Source organism: Triticum aestivum, chromosome 5D (assembly GCF_018294505.1).
Source record: "Triticum aestivum cultivar Chinese Spring chromosome 5D, IWGSC CS RefSeq v2.1, whole genome shotgun sequence".
In the NCBI taxonomy this organism is placed as follows: Eukaryota; Viridiplantae; Streptophyta; class Magnoliopsida; order Poales; family Poaceae; genus Triticum; species Triticum aestivum.
The window spans coordinates 37947609-37969528 of NC_057808.1; positions in this window are offsets into that span (position 1 = coordinate 37947609).

Sequence of the window (21920 nt, forward strand, 5' to 3'; positions counted from 1 at the left end):
GGAAGCATTTTGCAAGATGTATGGTTTTGATGAGGGTATGCTTGTCACCATGGATCTTGGTGATCCTGGCATCGACCAAGACAATATGGACATTTGGGTCCTTGTTGATACGCCTCCAGTTCTACCGCTATGTGAGTTTCTCAAACATAGTTAATTATTAACTAATCTATATTGTTTATTTCAAAATAGTTGACAACTTATTTCCATTGACAGCTTATTTTGATTGTTCAAAAAATGTGCGGAAAATGGTAGACAAAACCCACTACACCGATGGCTCCGAGTTAACTTATCAGGAGAAAAATCATCTGGTCGGATTTTGTACTGATCTTGAGAATTACAATATCTACAATCAAACTCCTCAACATTATGGTCAATACGTGCCACTAGTGCACGTGTTGAACTACGGTAACTACCATGGAGATACCCTGGTAAGATTTTGTACTATTACGACATCCGTGCATCTTTTGCATACTTCTAAAACTAGTACATCATTGCTAACTATGAAGTTATTACTATGTTTTTCAACAGAGAATCCCAGAGGATTGTGTGCCTCATTTGATGTATCAGAATGGCAGCCTTCAAGTTTTGAACTTATATCCAGGTCATCCTACAAATCTCAACTGTCCATACCGGATTTCTAGAAGAAGTGGAGACATGCTAATCAGAGAATGGAAAAAATGTATGGACAGTCGTAAGGAGGTTCTTGGAAGCAAAAGGAAGCGCCGCGCAAGAATTGGAGACAGGATGATCTCCATTCTCCATAATGGAGAGTCAGGGTCTATATTGTTTTATGCTATTTTACCTTAAATAGGGTATTTTAGGTCCTGCCTAATACTGATGATCACGTGCTAAGAACAATTAAGTAGGGTTGGTTCGATGACTATCAGGATGATGATCGTATGACTTGTTATTAATAACGAGTAGAAGTTGTATGATGATGATTAGTAGGACTTGTTAGGATTAGTATTAATTTCGACAAACTCGCTACTCGCGGTCTCGAGACTTGTAATGTTCTATCTTTGTTCGGTCTTTTTATTTCGGAGACTAATATGATGAATTGTATTCGGAGACTAATCTTCTATTGTATTCGATGAATCTGCTATTGTTGTGTGGTGCTGTTTATATTCTGTCCAATAATATATTTTGTAATCTGTGCAAATATCAGAAAAGAAAAAAAATCCCTAATATACATACTAATGGCGCATCACCCAGACGTGCGCCATTAGTATGCCAAAGGATACTAATGGCGCATCACCCACCAGTGCGCCATTAGTATGGCAAAGCACATGCCCACTGGGAGGCATACTAATGGCGCACCGGGGCCTATACTAATGGCGCACTACCTGGTGCGCCATTAGAGTACCAGATACTAATGGCGCACCAGCGGTGCGCCATTAGTAAAAATTACTAGTGGTGTGATGCTAGTGGCGCACCAGTAGTGCGCCATTAGTAGGCAAAACTGGTGCGCCACTAGTAAGCCTTTTTCTAGTAGTGTCTCCGTCACCATGCCGTCGTGCTGACGAAACTCTCCCTCGGCCTCAACTAGATCAAGAGTACGAGGGATGTCACCGAGCTGAACATGTGCAGATCGCGGAGGTGTCGTGCGTTCGGTATTTGATCGGTTGGATCGCGAAGACGTTCGACTACATCAACCGCGTTACTTAACACTTCCGCTTTCGGTCTACAAGGGTGCGTGGACACACTCACCCCGCTCGTTGCCATGCATCTCCTAGATAGATCTTGCGTGATCGTAGGAATTTTTTTGAAATACTGCGTTCCCCGACATTTTTTTCCATGTATGTGATATGGGACAAGGTACGAGCACTTTCTCTTTATGGCATAGACCCCTAGGCAACAAGACAAAATATTATTATATGTGGTTGTGCGCTCGCGGACCCTAGCGAGCACATGGGTGCTCACTATCCACGTCCAAGAATGAATGCCATACCAAAGATCATTCGTTGCAGTTGCCTTTGTACTGACCCTTCCATCCCGCAGGACAATTCTTCCATGTCCAGTGCATACAGTCAAGTGATCCAAGCATCCCTGTCCATCCTCTTGCTTCACTCTCTGTCATCAGCCTCCGGGTTTCTTCCTTGTCAGGTGCTCTCAAGTACTCAAGTCCGAAACACCGACCACTGCTTTACTGAACCTTCGAACGGCCTCCAAGATTGTGTCTTCACCAATATGGACATAGTCATCAACGGCATCGACTGAACACGCATTTGCCAAGACTCGAATAGCTGCAATGCACTTCATCAGAGGGCTTGCACTTATCTCTCCACTTGCATTTCTCTGGAGCTTGAACCAGTCATCGTACTTCTCAATGACTTTTGCAATGGTTAGAAAAAGACTTGTGTACATCCTAAAGCGCCGGCGAAAGTACTTCACCGGATAGGTTGGATTTGAAGCAAAGTAGTCTCTAATGATCTTGGCATGGCCCTCCGCTCTATCATGTTTGATGTGTATGCGACCAAAATGCGATCCTCTCCTAAGGCGCCGAATATCATCATTGAAAATTATGCTTAAAACGGTTTCAAAGTCATCGTCGTCTTCTTCCTCTTCGAATGACGACGAGTCCTCGAAGACCATCTCCCTCAACCTCTTCATGTACAATTCAAACGGCTCGGTTCAAAAGAAACGAGCAGAAAAACTCACCTAGGCAATCTGTCGAACACTTGCGGTGCGGTAGCGATGCACCGGCCAATCGCCGTCGTTTCGGCCAAACCGGCGGGTGATACGTCTCCAATGTATTTATAATTTTTTATTGTTCCATGCTATTATATTATCAATCTTGGATGTTTTATATACACCCGCAAGCAATTATATCATTTTTCAGGACTAACCTATTAACTTAGTGCCGAGTGCTAGTTGCTGTTTTTTTGCTTGTTTTTGGTTTCGTAGAATATCAGTACCAAACGAAGTCCAAATGCCATGAAACTTTTTAGAGATTTTTTTTGGACGAAAGAGACACTAGAAGCTTCGGGAGAAGACCAGACATGGAAGCATGGGCCCACCACCCACCAGGGCGCGCCTAGGGGGGTAGGCGCGGCCTGATGGGTGGTGGGGCCCATGAGGCTCGGTTTGACCTAGCTCCGCCTCTATAAATTCTCTATAATAGTGAAACCAACAGAGGAGTCCATGAAATACTTTTTCCGCCACCGCAAGATCCAAAACCACAAGATCCCATCTAGGGGCCTTTTCGACACTCTGTCGGAGGGGGATTCATTCACGGAGGGGGCTCTTCATCATCCTTGCTGCCCTCTGATGATGCGTGAGTAGTTTACCACGGACCTATGTGTCCATAGTTACTAGCTAGATGACTTCTTCTCTCTTTTTGATCTTCAATACAATGTTCTCGGTGTTCTTCGAGATCTATTCGATGTAATGACTTTTTGCGGTGTGTTTATTGAGATCCAATGAATTGTAATTTATGATCAGGTCTATCCATGAATATTATTTGAGTTTTCTCTGAACTCTTGTATGCATGATTGTTATAGCCTCATATTTCTTCTCTGATTTATTGGTTTGGTTTAGCCAACTAGATTGATTTATCTTGCCATGAGAAGAGGTGCTTTGTGATGGGCTCGATCTTGCGGTGCTCAATCCCAGTGACAGAAAGGGACATGACACGCATGTATCTTTGCTATTAAGGGTAACAAGATGGGATTTATTTCATACGCGAGCTTATCTTATCTACATCATGTCACCTTGCTAAAGGCGTTACTCCGTTCTTCCATGAACTTAATACACTAGATGCATGCTGGATAGCGGTCGATGTGTGGAGTAATAGTAGTAGATGCAGAATCATTTCGGTCTACTTGTCTCGGACATGATGCCTATATACATGATCATTGCCTTGGATATCGTCATAATTATTTGTTTTTCTATCAATTGCCCAACAGTAATTTGTCTACCCACCCTATGCTATTTTTATGAGAGAAGCCTCTAGTGAAAACTATGGCCACCGGGTCTATTTTCTATCATATATTAAAACCAAAAATACCTTGCTATAATTTTCTTTTATTTATTTTATTTTGTATTTTTGTTTGATTTATCTATCAAAAACTATACCGTTTAATCTTGCTCATAACCATTGAGGAATTGACAACCCTTCTACGCGTTGGGTTCCAAGTATTTGTTATTTGTGTGCAGGTGTTGTTTACCTAGTGTTGCTTGGTTCTCCTACTGGATTGATAACCTTGGTTTCATAACCGAGGAAAATACTTATCTCTACTGTATTGCATCATCCTGTCCTCTTCCAGGAAATCTCAATGCAGCTCACAAGTAGTAGCGAGCGGTGAAGTGTGGGAGTGACCTGTAGCGGCGCGCAAGCAAGGTCAGATGCGGCGGCCGCCAAAGAGGAAGAAAATACGAAGCAATCCAACGAATCGGTTATGGCTACATCGGCGGCGTTTCACTTTGATTCCGGTGACGGCGACGGGGGACGTGAAGGAAATATGCCCTAGAGGCAATAATAAAGTTGTTATTTTATATTTCCTTGTATCATGATAAATGTTTATTATTCATGCTAGAATTGTAATAACTGGAAAGTTGATACATGTGTGAATACATAGACAAAACACCGTGTCCCTAGTAAGCCTCTACTAGACTAGCTCGTTAATCAAAGATGGTTAAGTTTCGTAACCATAGAAATGTGTTGTCATTTGATGAACGGGTTCACATCATTTGGAGAATGATCGTTCAGTTTTATTGCTATTGCTTTCTTCATGTCAAATACATATTCCTTCGACTATGAGATTATGCAACTCCCGGATACTGGAGGAATACCTTGTGCGCTATCAAATGTCACAACGTAAATGGGTGATTATAAAGATGCTCTACAGGTATATCCGAAGGTGTTTGTTGGGTTGGCATAGATCGAGATTAGGATTTGTCACTCCGAGTATCGAGAGGTATCTCTGGGCCCTCTCGGTAATGCACATCATGATAAGCCTTGCAAGCAACGTGACTAATGAGGTAGTTACGGGATGATGCAATACGGAACGAGTAAAGAGACTTGCCGGTAATGAGAATGAACTAGCTATGAAGATACCGACGATCGAATCTCGGGCAAGTAACATACCGATGACAAAGGGAATTACGTATGTTGTCATTGCGGTACGATCGATAAAAGAACTTCGTGGGATATGTAGGAAACAATATGAGCATCCAGGTTCCGCTGTTGGTTATTGACCGGAGAGGTGCCTTGGTCATGTCTACATAGTTCTCGAACCCATAGGGTCCGCACGCTTAACGTTCGATGACGATTTTGTACTATATGAGTTATGTGATTTGGTGACCGAATGTTGTTCGGAGTCCCGAATGAGATCACGGACATGACGAGGAGTCTTGAAATGGTGGAGAGGTAAAGATTCATATATAGGACGATAGTATTTGGACACCGGAAGTGTTCCGGGGGTACCGGGTACGTATCGGGTCACCGAAAGGGGTTCCGGGCTATCCTCGGTAAACTATATGGGCCTATTGGGCCAAGGGGGAAAACGCAGCAGCCAGCATGGGCTGCTGCACCCCCCCCTTGTTGGCCGAATAGGAAGGGGAAAGGAAAAGGGGAAGAGAGAAGGAAGGGGAGGCAATTCGGCCTCCCCCTTCCTTCCCTCCTTTCTTCCCTTTCCTTCCCTCTCCGGAAAAGATGGTAAGGGGGGCGAATTGGACAAGGCCCCAAGTAGGATTCCTCCTACTTGGGGCGCCCCATGGCTGTCCCCCTCCCCCTCCCACCTATATATATGTGGGGAGGGGGCACCTAGAACACAGAACAAACATTGTTAGCCGTGTGCGGCGCCCCCCTCCACAGTTTACGCCTCCGGTCATATTCATGTAGTGCTTAGGCGAAGCCCTGCATGGATCACTTCACCATCACCCTCACCACGCCGTCATGCTGACGGAACTCTCCCTCGACACTTTACTGGATCAAGAGTCCGAGGAATGTCATCGAGTTGAACATGTGCAGAACTCGGAGGTGCCGTACGTTCGGTGCTTGATCGGTCGGAATGAGAAGAAGTTCGACTACATCAACTGCGTTGTCAAACGCTTCCGCTTTCGGTCTACAAGGGTACATGGACACACTCTCCCCCTCGCATTGCTATGCATCTCCTAGATAGATCTTGTGTGAGCGTAGGAATTTGTTTGAAATTACATGCTACGCTCCCCAACATTGGCATCAGAGCTAGGTCTATGCGTAGATGATATGCACGAGTAGAACACAAAGAGTTGTGGGCGGTGATCGTCATACTGCTTACCACCAATGTCTTATTTTGATTCGGCGGTATTGTTGGATGAAGCTGCCCGGACCAACCTTACATGACCACGTTCACGAGACCGGTTCCACCGACAGACATGCAACTAGTTTTGCATAAAGGTGGCTGGCGGGTGTCTGTTTCTCCAACTTTAGTTGAATTGAATTTTACTGCGGGCGGTCCTGTTGAAGGTTAAAACAGCAAACTTGATAAATCACCGTTGTGGTTTTGATGCGTAGGTAAGAACGGTTTTTGCTAGAAGCCCGTAGCAGCCACGTAAAATTTGCAACAACAAAGTAGAGGACATCTAACTTGTTTTTGCAGGGCATGTTGTGATGTGATATGGTCAAGACATGATGTGATATATGTTATTGTATGAGATGATCATGTTTTCTAAAAGTTATCGGCAACTGGCAGGAGCCTTATGGTTGTCGCTTTATTGTATGAAATGCAAACACCATGTAATTGCTTTATTTTATCACTATGAATTAGCGATAGTTGTAGAAGCAATAGTTGGCGAGACGACCACGACGCTACGATGGAAATCAAGGTGTCAAGCCAGTGATGATGGAGATCATGACGGTGCTTTGGAGATGGAGATCAAAGGCACAAGATGACGATGGCCATATCATGTCACATATTTTGATTGCATGTGATGTTTATCTTTTATGCATCTTATTTTGCTTAGTATGACGGTAGCATTATAAGATGATCCCTTAACTAAATTTCAAGGTATAAGTGTTCTCCCTGAGTATGCACCGTTGCGACAGTTCTTTGTGCTGAGACACCACACGATGATATGGTGTGATAGGCTCTACGTTCACATACAACGGGTGCAAGACAGTTTTCACATGCGGAATACTCGGGTTAAACTTGACAAGCCTAGCATGTACATACATGGCCTCAGAACACTGGAGACCGAAAGGTCGAACATTAATCATATAGTAGATATGATCAACACAGATATGTTCACCATTGAAGACTACTCCATCTCACGTGATGATCGGACATGGTTTAGTTGATTTGGATCACGTGATCATTTAGATGGCTCGAGGGATGTCTATCTAAGTGGGAGTTCTTAAGTAATATGATTTATTGAACTTAATTTATCATGAACTTAGTCATGATAGTATTTGATATCTATGTTCTAGATCAATAGCTCGCGTATAGCTCCCCTGTTTTCTTTTTGATATGTTCCTAGAGAAAACTAAGTTGAAATATGATAGTAGTGAACGAAATATGCCCTAGAGGCAATAATAAAGTTATTATTTTATTTCCTTATATCATGATAAATGTTTATTATTCATGCTAGAATTGTATTAATATGAAACTTAGTACATGTGTGAATACATAGACAAACAAAGTGTCCCTAGTATGCCTCTACTTGACTAGCTTGTTTATCAAAGATGGTTATGTTTCCTGGCCATAGACATGTGTTGTCATTCGATGAATGGGATCATATCATTAGAGAATGATGTGATGGACAAGACCCATCCGTTAGCTTAGCATTATGATTGTTTAGTTTTATTGCTATTGCTTTCTTCATGACTTATACATGTTCCTCTGACTATGAGATTATGCAACTCCCGAATACCGGAGGAACACCTTGTGTGCTATCAAACGTCACAATGTAACTGGGTGATTATAAAGATGCTCTACATGTGTCTCCGAAGGTGTTTGTTGAGTTGCATAGATCAAGATTAGGATTTGTCACTCCGTGTATCAGAGAGGTATCTCTGGGCCCTCTCGGTAATGCACATCACTATAAGCCTTGCAAGTAATGTGACTAATGATTTAGTTACGGGATAATGCATTACGAAACGAGTAAAGAGACTTGCCGGTAACGAGATTGAACTAGGTATGACGATACCGACGATCGAATCTAGGGCAGGTAACATACCGATGACAAAGGGAACAACGTATGTTGTTATGCGGTTTCACCGATAAAGATCTTCATAGAATATGTAGGAACCAATATGAGCATCCAGGTTCCGCTATTGGTTATTGACCGGAGATGAGTCTCAGTCATGTCTACATAGTTCTCGAACCCGTAGGGTCCACACGCTTAACGTTCGATGACGATATGTATTATGAGTCTTGTGATTTGATGTACTGAAGGTTGTTCGGAGTCCCTGATGTGATCACGGACATGACGAGGAGTCTCGAAATGGTTGAGACATGAAGATTGATATATTGGAAGGTTATGTTTGGACACGGAAAGGTTTCGGATTAGTTCGGGCATTTTCCAGAGTACCGGGGGGTTACCGGAACCCCCCGGGGGCTTAATGGGCCTACATGAGCTTTAGTGGAAGAGAGAGGAGGCGGCCAAGAGGAGGGGCGCGCCCCCAAGCCCAATCCGAATTGGGGAGGGGGCCGGCCCCCCTTTCCTTCTTCTCTTCTTCCCCTTCCTTCCCCCTCCTATTAGGACTAGGAAAGGGGGGAAACCTACTCCTAGTAGGAGTAGTAATCCCCCTTGGGGGCGCACCATGAGGCCGGCCAGCCCCCTCCTCCCCTCCTTTATATACGGGGGAGGGGGGCACCCCATAGACACACAAGTTGATTTTAGCCGTGTGCGGTGCCCCCTCCACAGATTTCCATCTCGGTCATATTGTCGTAGTGCTTAGGCGAAGCCCTGCGTCGGTAACTTCATCATCACCGTCACCACGCCGTCATGCTGAAGAAACTCTCCCTCGGTCTCAACTGGATCTAGAGTTCGTGGGACATCACCAAGCTAAACGTGTGCAGATCGCGGAGGTACCGTGCGTTCGGTACTTGATCGGTTGGATCGCGAAGACGTTCGACTACATCAACCGCGTTACTTAACGCTTCCGCTTTCAGTCTACGAGGGTACGTGGACACACTCTCCCCGCTCGTTGCTATGCATCTCCTAGATAGATCTTGCGTGATCGTAGGAATATTTTTGAAATACTGCGTTCCCCAACAGTGGCATCCGAGCCAGGTCTATGCGTAGATGTTATATGCACGAGTAGAACACAAAGAGTTGTGGGTGATAATAGTCATACTGCTTACCAGCAACGTCTTACTTTGATTCGGCGGTATTGTTGGATGAAGCGGCCCGGACCGACATTACATGACCGTGTTCATGAGACTGGTTCAACCGACGTGCTTCGCACACAGGTGGCTAGCGGGTGTCTGTTTCTCCAACTTTAGTTGAATCGAGTTTGACTACGCCCGGTCCTTGTTGAAGGTTAAACCAGCACACTTGACAAAAAATCATTGTGGTTTTGATGCGTAGGTAAGAACGGTTCTTGCTAGAAGCCCATAGCAGCCACGTAAAACTTGCAACAACAAAGTAGAGGACATCTAACTTGTTTTTGCAGGGCATGTGTGATGTGATATGGTCAAGACATGACGAGATATAAATTGTTGTATGAGATGATCATGTTTTGTAACCGTTATCGGCAACTGGCAGGAGCCTTATGGTTGTCGCTTTATTGTATGAAATGCAATCGCCATGTAATTGCTTTACTTTATCACTAAGCGGTAGCGGTAGTCTAGAAGCAATAGTTGGCGAGACGACAACGATGCTACGATGGAGATCAAGGTGTCAAGCCGGTGATGATGGTGATCATGACGGTGCTTTGGAGATGGAGTTCAAAGGCACAAGATGATGATGGCCATATCATATCACTTATTTTGATTGCATGTGATGTTTATCCTTTATGCATCTTATTTTGCTTAGTACGGCGGTAGCATTATAAGATGATCCCTCACTAAATTTCAAGGTATAAGTGTTCTCCCTGAGTATGCCCCGTTGCTACAGTTTGTCGTGCCGAGACACCACGTGATGATCGGGTGTGATAAGCTCTACGTTCACATACAAAGGGTGCAAGCCAGTTTTGCACACGCAGAATAATCGGGTTAAACTTGATGAGCCTAGCATATGCAGATATGGCCTCGGAACACTGAGACCGAAAGATCGAACGTGAATCATATAGTAGATATGATCAACATAGTGACGTTCACCATTGAAAACTACTCCATCTCATGTGATGATCGGACATGGTTTAGTTGATTTGGATCACGTGATCATTTAGATGACTAGAGGGATGTCAATCTAAGTGGGAGTTCTTAAGTAATATGATTAATTGAACTTTAATTTATCATGAACTTAGTCATGATAGTGTTTGCATATCTACGTTGTAGATCAATAGCTCGCGTATAGCTCCCCTATTTTATTTTTGATTTGTTCCTAGAGAAAAATAAGTTGAAAGATGATAGTAGCAATGATGCGGACTGGGTCCGTGATCTGAGGATTATCCTCATTGCTGCACAGAAGAATTATGTCCTTGATGCACCGCTAGGTGACAGACCTACTGCAGGAGTATATGCAAACGTTATGAATGTTTGGCAAGCTCGATATGATGACTACTTGATAGTTTAGTGCACCATGCTTTATGGCTTAAAACCGGGACTTCAAAACTGTTTTGAACATCATGGGGCATATAAGATGTTCCAAGAGTTGAAATTAGTATTTCAGACTCATGCCCGTGTCGAGAGGTATGAGACCTCTAACAGTACTTTGCCTACAAGATGGAGGAGAATAGCTCAACCAGTGAGCATATGCTCAGAATGTCTGAGTACTACAATCACTTGAATCAAGTGGGAGTTAATGTTCCATATAAGATAGTGATTGATAGAGTTCTCTAGCCACTATCACCAAGTTACTAGAACTTCGTGATGAACTATAATATGCAAGGGATAACGGAAATGATTCCCAAGCTCTTTGCGATGCTGAAATCGGCGAAGGTAGAAATCAAGAAAAAGCATCAAGTGTTGATGGTTGACAAGACCACTAGTTTCAAGTAAAAGGGCAAGCGAAAGAATGGGAACTTCAAAAAGAATGGCAAGCAAGTTGCCACTCCCGTGAAGAAGCCCAAAACTAGACCTAAGCCTGAAACTGAGTGCTTCTACTACAAAGGAATGGTCACTCGAAGCGGAACTACCCCAAATACTTGGCGGATAAGAAGGATGGCAAAGTGAACAAAAGTATATTTGATATACATGTTATTAATGTGTACTTTACTAGTGTTCATAGTAGCCCCTGGGTATTTGATACCGGTTCAGTTGCTATGATTAGTAACTCAAAATAGGAGTTACAAAATGAACTGAGACTAGTTGAGGGCGAGGTGACGGTGTGTGTTGAAATGATTCCAAGGTTGATAAGATCACCATCGCATACTCCCTCTACCTTCGGGATTAGTATCGGAACTAAATAAATGTTATTTGCTGTTTGAGTTGAGCATGAATATGATTGAATCATGTTTATTGCGATACGGTTATTCATTTAAGTCAAAGAATAATTGTTGTTCTTTTTACATGAATAAAACCTTCTATGGTCTTACATCCGATGTAAATGGTTTACTGAATCACGATCGCAGTGATACACATAATATTGATGCCAAAAGATGCAAAGTTGATAATGATGGTGCAACATATTTATGGCCCTGCCGTTTAGGTCATATTGGTGTAAAGTGCATGAAGAGACTCCATGCAGATGGACTTTTGGAATCACTTGATTATGAATCACTTGATGCTTGCAAACCATGCCTCATGGGCAAGATGACTAAGACTCCGTTCTCCGGAACAATGGAGCGAGCAACTGACTTATTGGAAATAATACATACTGATGTATGCGGTCCAATGAGTGTTGAGGCTCGCGGCGGGTATCGTTATTTTCTGACCTTCACAGATGATTTAAGCAGATATGGGTATATCTACTTAATGAAACATAAGTCTGAAACATTTGGAAGTTCAAAGAATTTCAGAGTGAAGTGGAAAATCATCGTAACAAGAAAATAAAGTTTCTACGATCTGATCGTGGAGGAGAATATTTGAGTTATGAGTTTGGTCTTCATTTGAAACAATGCAGAATAGTTTCGCCACTCACGCCACCTGGAACACCACAGCGTAATGGTGTGTATGAACGTCGCAACCGTACTTTATTAGATATGATGCGATCTATGATGTCTCTTACCAATTTACCACTATCGTTTTGGGATTATGCATTAGAGACAGCTGCATTCACGTTAAATAGGGCACCATCTAAATCCGTTGAGACGACACCGTATGAACTGTGGTTTAGCAAGAAACCTAAGCTGTCGTTTCTTAAAGTTTGGGGCTGCGATGCTTATGTGAAAAAGCTTCAACCTGATAAGCTCGAACTCAAATCAGATAAATGCATCTTCATAGGATACCCAAAGGAGATTGTTGGGTACACCTTCTATCACAGATCCGAAGGCGAGATATTCGTTGCTGAGAATGGATCCTTTATAGAGATGGAGTTTCTCTCGAAAGAAGTGAGTGGGAGGAAAGTAGAACTTGATGAGGTAATTGTACCTGCTCCCGAATTGGAAAGTAGTTCATCATAGAAATTAGTTCTAGTGATTCCTACACCAATTAGTGAGGAAGCTAATGATGATGATCATGAAACTTCAGATCAAGTTACTACCGAACCTCGTAGGTCAACCAGAGTGAGGTCCGCACCAGAGTGGTACGGTAATCCTATTTTGGAGGTCATGTTACTTGACCAGGACGAACCTACGAACTATGAGGAAGCGATGATGAGCCCAGATTCCGCGAAATGGCTTGAGGCCATGAAATCGGAGATGGGATCCATGTATGAGAACAAAGTGTGGACTTTGATTGACTTGCCCGATGATCGGTGAGCCATTGAGAATAAATGGATCTTCAAGAGGAAGACGAACGCTGATGGTAGTGTTACTATCTACAAAGCTCGACTTGTCGCAAAAGGTTTTCGACAAGTTCAAGGTGTTGACTACGATGAGATTTTCTCACTCGTAGAGATGCTTAAGTCTGTCCGAATCATGTTAGCAATTGCCGCATTTTATGAAATCTGGCAAATGGATAACAAAACTACACTCCTCAATGGATTTATTAAAGAAGAGTTGTATATGATGCAACCAGAAGGTTTTGTCAATCCTAAAGGTGCTAACAAAATGTGCAAGCTCCAGCGATCCATCTATGGACTGGTGCAAGCATCTTGGAGTTGGAATATACGCTTTGATGAGTTGATCAAAACATATAGTTTTATACAGACTTACGGTGAAGCCTGTATTTACAAGAAAGTGAGTGGGAGCACTACAGCTTTTCTGATAAGTATATGTGAATGACATATTGTTGATCGGAAATGATGTAGAATTTTCTGGAAAGCATAAAGGAGTGTTTGAAAGGAGTTTTTCAAAGAAAGACCTCAGTGAAGCTGCTCATGTTGGGCATCAAGATCTATAGAGATAGATCAAGACGCTTGATCATGAGTACATACCTTGACAAGATTTTGAAATAGTTCAAAATGGAACAGTCAAAGAAGGTGTTTTTGCCTGTATTTCAAGGTGTAAAGTTGAGTAAGACTCAAAACCTGACCACGGAAGAAAATAGAAAGAGAATGAAAGTCATTCCCTGTGCCTCAGTCATAGGTTCTATAAAGTATGCTATGTTGTGTACCAGACCTATTGTGTACCTCACCATGAGTTTGGCAAGAGGGTACAATAGCGATCCGGGAGTGGATCACTGGATAGCGGTCAAAATTATCCTTAGTGGAATAAGGACACGTTTCTCGGTTATGGAGGTGACAAAAAGTTCATCGTAAAGTGTTACGTCGATGCAAGCTTTGACACTGATCCGGATGACTCTAAGTCTCAATCCGGATACATATTGAAAGAGGGAGCGATTAGCTAGAGTAGCTCCGTGCAGAGCATTGTAGACATAGAAAATTTGCAAAATACATACGGCTCTGAATGTGGCAAACCCATTGACTAAACTTCTCTCACAAGCAAAACATGATCACACTTTGGGTGTTAATCACATAGTGATGTGAACTAGATTATTGACTCTAGTAAACCCTTTTGAGTGTTGGTCACATGGCGATGTGAACTATGGGTGTTAATCACATGGTGATGTGAACTATTGCTATTAAACCACATGGCGATGTGAACTAGATTATTGACTCTAGTGCAAGTGGGAGACTGAAGGAAATATGCCATAGAGGCAATAATAAAGTTATTATTTTATTTCCTTATATCATGATAAATGTTTATTATTCATGCTAGAATTGTATTAACCGGAAACTTAGTACATGTGTGAATACATAGACAACAAAGTGTCCCTAGTATGCCTCTACTTGACTAGCTTGTTTATTAAAGATGGTTATGTTTCCTGACCATAGACATGTGTTGTCATTTGATGAACGGGATCATATCATTAGAGAATGATCTGGTGGACAAGACCCATCCGTTAGCTTAGCGTTATGATCGTTTAGTTTTATTGCTATTGCTTACTTCATGACTTATACATGTTCCTCTGACTATGAGATTATGCAACTCCCGAATACAGGAGGAACACCTTGTGTGCTATCAAACGTCACAATGTAACTGGGTGATTATAAAGATGCTCTATAGGTGTCTCCGAAGGTGTTTGTTGAGTTGGCATAGATCAAGATTAGGATTTGTCACTCTGTGTATCGGAGAGGTATCTCTGGGCCCTCTCGGTAATGTAGATCACTATAAGCCTTGCAAGCAATGTGACTAATGAGTTATTTACGGGATAATGCATTACGGAATGAGTAAAAAGACTTGCTGGTAACGAGATTGAACTAGGTATGATGATACCGACGATCGAATCTCGGGCGCGGCAAGTAACATACCGATGACAAAGGGAACAACGTATGTTGTTATGCGGTTTGACCGATAAAGATCTTCATAGAATATGTAGGAACCAATATGAGCATCTAAGTTCCGCTATTGGTTATTGACCGGAGATGAGTCTCGGTCATGTCTACAATGTTCTCGAACCCGTAGGGTCCGCACGCTTAATGTTCGATGATGATATGTATTATGAGTTTTGTGATTTGATGTACTGAAGGTTGTTCAGAGTCCCGGATGTGATCACGGACATGACGAGGAGTCTTGAAATGGTCGAGACATGAAGATTGATATATTGGAAGGTTATGTTTGGACACCGGAAAGGTTTTGGATTAGTTCGGGCATTTTCCGGAGTACCGGGGTGTTACCGCAACCCCCCGGGGGCTTAATGGGCCTACATGGGCTTTAGTGGAAGAGAGAGGAGGCGACCAAGAGGAGGGGCGCGCCCCCCCAAGCCCAATCCGAATTGGGGAGGGGACCGGCCCCCTTTCCTTCTTCTCTTCTTCCCCTTCCTTCTCCCTCCTATTAGGACTGGGAAAGGGGGGAAACCTACTCCTAGTAGGAGTAGGAATCCCTCCCTTGGGGGCGCATCATCAGGCCGGCCGGCCCCCTCCTCCCCTCCTTTATATACGGGGAGGGGGCACCCCATAGACACACAAGTTGATTTTAGCCGTGTGCGGTGCCCCCTCCACTGATTTCCACCTCGGTCATATTATCGTAGTGCTTAGGCGAAGCCCTGCGTTGGTAACTTCATCATCACCGTCACCATGTCGTTGTGCTGATGAAACTCTCCCTCGGCCTCAGCTGGATCTAGAGTTCGTGGGACATCACTGAGCTGAACGTGTGCAGATCCCGGAGGTACCGTGCGTTCGGTACTTGATCGGTTGGATCGCGAAGACGTTCGACTACATCAACCGCATTACTTAACGCTTCCGCTTTCGGTCTACGAGGGTACGTGGACACACTCTCCCCGCTCGTTGCTATGCATCTCCTAGATAGATCTTGCGTGATCGTAGGAATATTTTTGAAATACTGCGTTCCCCAACAAGTAGCAATGATATGGACTGGGTCCGTGATCTGAGGATTATCCTCATTGCTGCACAGAAGAATTATGTCCTTGATGCACCGCTAGGTGAAAGACCTATTGCAGGAGCAGATGCAGATGTTATGAATGTTTGACAAGCTCGGTATGATGACTACTTGATAGTTTAGTGCGCCATACTTTACAGCTTAGAACCGGGACTTCAAAAACGTTTTGAACGCCACGGAGCATATGAGATGTTACAAGAGGTGAAGTTGGTATTTCAGACTCACGCCCGTACCGGGAGGTATGGGACCTCTAACAAGTACTTTGCCTACAAGATGGACGAGAATAGCTCAGCCAGTGAGCATGTGCTCAGAATGTCTGGGTACTACAATCACTTGAATCAAGTGGGAGTTAATCTTCTAGATAAGATAGTGATTGACAGAGTTCTCTAGTCACTATCACCTACTAGAACTTCATGATGAACTATAATGTGCAAGGGATAACGGAAAAGATTCTTGAGCTCTTGGCGATGCTGAAATCGGCAAACATAGAAATCAAGAAAGAGCATCAAGTGTTGATGGTTAACAAGACCACTAGTTTCAAGAAAAGGGGCAAAGGAAAAGAAAGGGAACTTCAAGAAGAATGACAAGCAAGTTGCCACTCCCGTGAAGAAGCCCAAAGCTAGACCTAAGCCTGAAACTGAGTGCTTCTACTGCAAAGGGAATGGTCACTGGAAGCGGAACTACCCCAAATACTTGGCGGATAAGAAGCACTACAGGAATCCGCTACTTTGTCGTCTGCCACGGCAGACAGCAAAGGCAAGGATGGCGGACGGCAAAGGCCTTTGCCGTTTGCCGCGGACGGCAAAAGGCTCCGGCAAAGTAGGGATCAGTAAAGAGCTTCTTTGCCGTCTGCTTTTTGAAGCGGACGGCAAAGGGGCCTTTGCTATCAGCGGCTGACGGTAAAGAAAGCCGACGGCAATAAATGCGCTGTTAGTCCATTAGGCGGCTAACGGCAGCCTTTGCCATCAGCCGCTGACGGCAAAGAGCATCCGGCCTTTGCCGTCCGCCGAATGACGTCAGTTGGACGTCACTGCGGGACAAGCCTTTGCCGTCTGCTGCTGTAGGTAAATGTGGGCATTCTTTGCCGTCTGCCACTATAGGCAAAGCCTTTGCCGTCCGCCGCTGTAGGCAAACTGACCAAATGGGTCAGCTCCCAGGGAGCACAGGTGGCCGCCGCGTGGCTTCTTTGCCGTCTGCGGCAGACGGCAAAGGAGCCTTTGCCATCAGCGGCTGACGGCAAAGGTGCCTCTTTTTTCTATTTTTTTTAATCCAGCAATTTTCACAGCAAATATATGACATATATATATATATATTTCACAGGGCTATTTAACAGCAAACATATGACATATCCAGCACATAAGTTTCATCGTGCATACATATATAGTTCCATCCATTCATACATAGCAAGTTGCACATACACATTGTTCCATCCATACATTTTACAATGCAAAGTTTCATCAAGATAGCAAGTTCCATCATAGCAAGCTAGAAGAATACTAGAGGAGAATGAAAGAAAAAACAAGCACTCCATCATAGCAAGCTAGCTTCCGTGAAGTGAATGAAATCTGCAAAATGGCAAATAAGAAAGTTAGAAAAAGGTGACTAGAAGAAGAAGTATATGCCATTTATGAGCTAACTTAGGTGAAATGGATCATTTATGAGCTAACTTAGTTGAAATGGATCGTTTATGAGCTAACCTAGGTGAAATAGATTGTTTATGAGCTAACTTAGGTATAATGCATCATTTTAGAGCTAACCTAGGTAAGATGGGTCATTTTGGAGCTAACCTAGGTGAAAAGGATCATTTTTGAGCTAAGTTAGGTGAAATGGATCGTTTATGAGCTAACTTAGGTAAAATGCATCATTTTAGAGCTAACCTAGGTGTGATGGGTCATTTTGGAGCTAAACTAGGTAAAATGGATCATTTGTGAGCTAACTTAGGTGAAATGGATCGTTTATGAGCTAATCTAGGTAAAATGGGTCGTTTTAGAGCTAACTTGGGTAAAATGCATCATTTTGGAGCTAACCTAGGTAAGATGGGTCATTTTGGAGCTAACCTATGTAAAATGGGTCATTTTAGAGCTAACATAGGTAAAATGGATCATTTTGGAGCTAGTCTAGGTAAAATGGGTCATTTTAGAGCTAACTTGGGTAAAATGGATCATTTATGAGCTAACAAAGGTAAAATGGGTCATTTTAGAGCTAACTTAGGTAAAATGGATTGTTTATGAGCTAACTAAGCTAATTATGCCATTTTTGACATAAGTAAGCTAAGTACATGTCATTATTGAGCAAACCTAGTTAACTAAGCATATTAGAGCTAACTTAGGTCATTTTGGAGGAAACAAAGCTAAGTATAGATCGTTTTAGAGCTAACTTAGGTAAAATGGATGGTTTTGGAGGTCAGTAAGCTTATTAAGTCATTTTGGAGGAAAAGAAGCTAACTCTAGGTCATTATGGTAAGCATATTGGAGGAAATAAGGCTAAGTCTAGGTCTTTATGCATTTGTTAAGCAAAACACTAGAGAAACTTACCATGATCATGGAGGTGTAGGAGCGGGCTGGCTCGTGCCGGTAGCTGGAGAAGGATCGTGCGATGCTTGTCTGGAGTTACGCTGCACCAAAGATCATTTCCAATGTCTCGTTAGCATGATGACACTCAAATGTTAAGACTAGCAAGTAATGTCCATTCAAATTAAACTCACCGTGGTCCCAGGAGCAATCACTGGCATCGGCGGAGCGGTCTGACCGGTCTTCTCGCACACAGACTGCACATTTGGTTTTGACGACTCAGTCATACTAGTTAGTAATGAGACAAACACTACATGAATGTTTTGGCTAATCTGCAGAAGAAACTTACCACAAGGAGCTCGTACATGGCCCTTGCCTGCATGTCATTCCGTGCCCTCTCCTCCTCCAACATCTTTGTCGTCCTCTCCTCCAACTCCCGCTGCCTCTCCGCCGCCTCCGCCAGAAGTTTCTCCGTTCTATCTCTCTCACTCTGTATAGCAGCCTGCAACACCACTCCTCGTTACCATTTGTAATCATTGATGGAAGCACACACAATGTAATGGAGAAAGATAGCTGAGTACGTATAACTAACCTTGATGGCGAGTTGGACTGGCCGTTCACGAGGCCTTATCTCAGGAGCGGAGCTCGACTGGCGCGCCTTGATCTCCGGGAGAGTGCTAGGACAACGGATAAGTCCATCTCCAATGGCTATGGAGCCATGGGACCTCCCGCCACCAGATATCATCACCAGCTCTGGATCAATGGGACCCTGGCTCGGGTTAAAGTCCTCCCCTTTCCTCGCCTTCCCCTCATCTCTATATTTCACGAGCTTGTCGTGGGAGGAGATGTTGGTGAAGTTGTTTGCATCATCGAGGTCAGACGGAGAGAATGCCTTGACTTTCTTGAAAGAGGCAGTGTGGGCCATGGCATACAGGTCGTACACCTCTGGCACCTTATCCGCCTTATTGTAGCGTGCCTGAAAGAGAGAAACAAAGTAAATTAGTAATTAAAGGGCTCAAGCTAGCATGATGAATGAATTGCATGAATCATGAAGCAAACCACATACCCAGTTCCGCCCGAACTGATATAAGTTGGAGCTGCCTTGATGGTGTGGCACACCTTCCATTTGGGCACGTTTGTCCTTGGCCTCGTTGTGGAGGGCTAGCCATTCTTTTGAGCACCACTCATTGACCAACACCTCCCAACAATCCATCCGATCCGCACACCATCTCGGAGGCGCCTAAGTTAGCAAATAGAAACTTGAGCGCTACGGCTATGAATTACTAAATGAAGGAAGTAAGTACAAGGCCTTAAGAATTACCTTCATGTACTGCTCCTTACTCAGGAACTTCTCGCGGCACGCCGGCTTGGTCTTCTTGATACCACGCAAGGCGTAGTAGTCTCGAACAGCCTGCACCCGAGCCTCGTGCCGTAAGTTCTGTAGTAGGCGCTTGCAGACGTTATCGATAACATTTGCCGCGTCCTCCTCGTATCCCTCCTCACACCTGTAGAATGTCTGCAATCAAATGAGACAATATTGCTTAGTACAATTAATAACTAGCTAGTTGAAGATATTTAATTGTGTAAAGGAGAAATTACCCAGAACTTTCTGATCACCACGTTTGCCCTCGTCTTGCACAAGACACCGTCGATAATCTCACCCGGCGGGGCCGAGGCAGCCAAGTAGTGCTCCCAGCTCAATCCAAGCTCTGGAAGCCGACCCTCACCAGGCAACGTGACAAACCCCAGGAAGTTTTGCCGACAAAGAACTCCAAGGACGGAGTTGGACCGGCGGACACTATGATGGTGGTCCCAACCCCTACAGCATGACAAGGCCAACGCGTTAGATATTTGAAGAAACGTGAATGCAGAAGGTACAAAAAGATTAAATGCACTTACCTCTCCCATCTGGGAAAATCAACCACCTCTGCTCGCGGGTCGCCGGCACGGACGGGAGCCGTGTACAACCACGCTGGTAGACGGTGCCCCCCTCCTCCTCAATATCAGTCGGCTCCCCGCCATCATCAGCATGGCCACTCGGCCCCTCAGGCTCATCCGGCCAGGTACCCCATCCAGACGTGTGCTCCTCCGGGGTCTCGTGGGCCGAAGGCTCGTGGGCCGAAGTCCCTCGACCCGAGGCTCGTGGGCCGAAGGCTCGTGGACCGGAGTCCGTGTAGCCTCCTCCTCGGACGAGTCCACCCTAGCAGTCACGTGCTCGAGTGAAACAGCTGGGGGTGGCGGCGAGGAAGGCGCCCTAGCGGTCACCCTACCTCCTCTCCCGCGACCACGTGCTCCAACTCCTCTCTTCTTCCCTCCCTTACCTCGTCCCCTGCTGGGCACCGCTGTCAACGAAGAAGGGCCCGGCGGTGTCGCCATACTGTCCAGCAACACTCGGCGGAGAGGTGCGTGTGGAATGGAAGACCTCCCACCACGCGCCGACGAAGAAGGGGCCTCGGAGCACTCCCGACCAGCGCCCACCATCTTTCAACACCTGCCATGACAAAGAGTAAACGAAATTAGTACAACATAAAAAAATACCGACATGAATAATAATATGTATATCACTTAAGTGTATCATCATCAAGTACAACATAAAAAAATTGAATACCTGACACTACTAATAATCTCGATCACTATCATCAATAAATGCATAATCATCATCATCACTATAATCAATGACGGGCTCATAGGGTTCAGTGGCATCAACATGTGGAAGGCCACCTTGACGTAATCGGTCAAGCATTGACAGGTCATCCGCAGCAGTAACCTCTTCTTGTTCCGGCTCTTCTTGTTCCTCCTCTGGGTTGATGTCGGATTCACTGTCGCTGTCTACTTCAATGTTTTGGGGTGAAGTATAGAGGTTCTTGAAACGGTTTTTGGAAAGACGTGTCTCTTGGAAGAATTCTCCTTCATATGTGTCTGGGTTAATGTGGGGTTCATAATCCTCTTCCTTTGGGGGAGATAGTCTAGCACGTGGTGGCACTTCATAAACGACATCCCAACCTTTCAGATTTGGATTAGTTTGGTAGGCCCACGGTAGATAGAATACTTGGGTCGCCTGTTGATTTCAACTAGCCCTATATGTTCATGAGTCCTTCTAGTCTCCTTCGGCTGAAACCAATAACATTTGAAGACTACGACATTTGGTGGGTTTTCACCATAGAATAGAAGTTCATAAATTGCTTCAACTCTCCCATAATACTCGGTACCACCTTTGCCGATAGCAGATACACAACAATTTGTAGACATTCGGTCGGCCATAGATAGCTCTTTGCCATAGGTACGAAAGCGATACCCATTGATGTCGTATTTGTCAAATGAACGGACCTTATAGTCAAAACCATTAGCGACTTGTCTCAATTCGGCGTCCATAGACTCTGAAT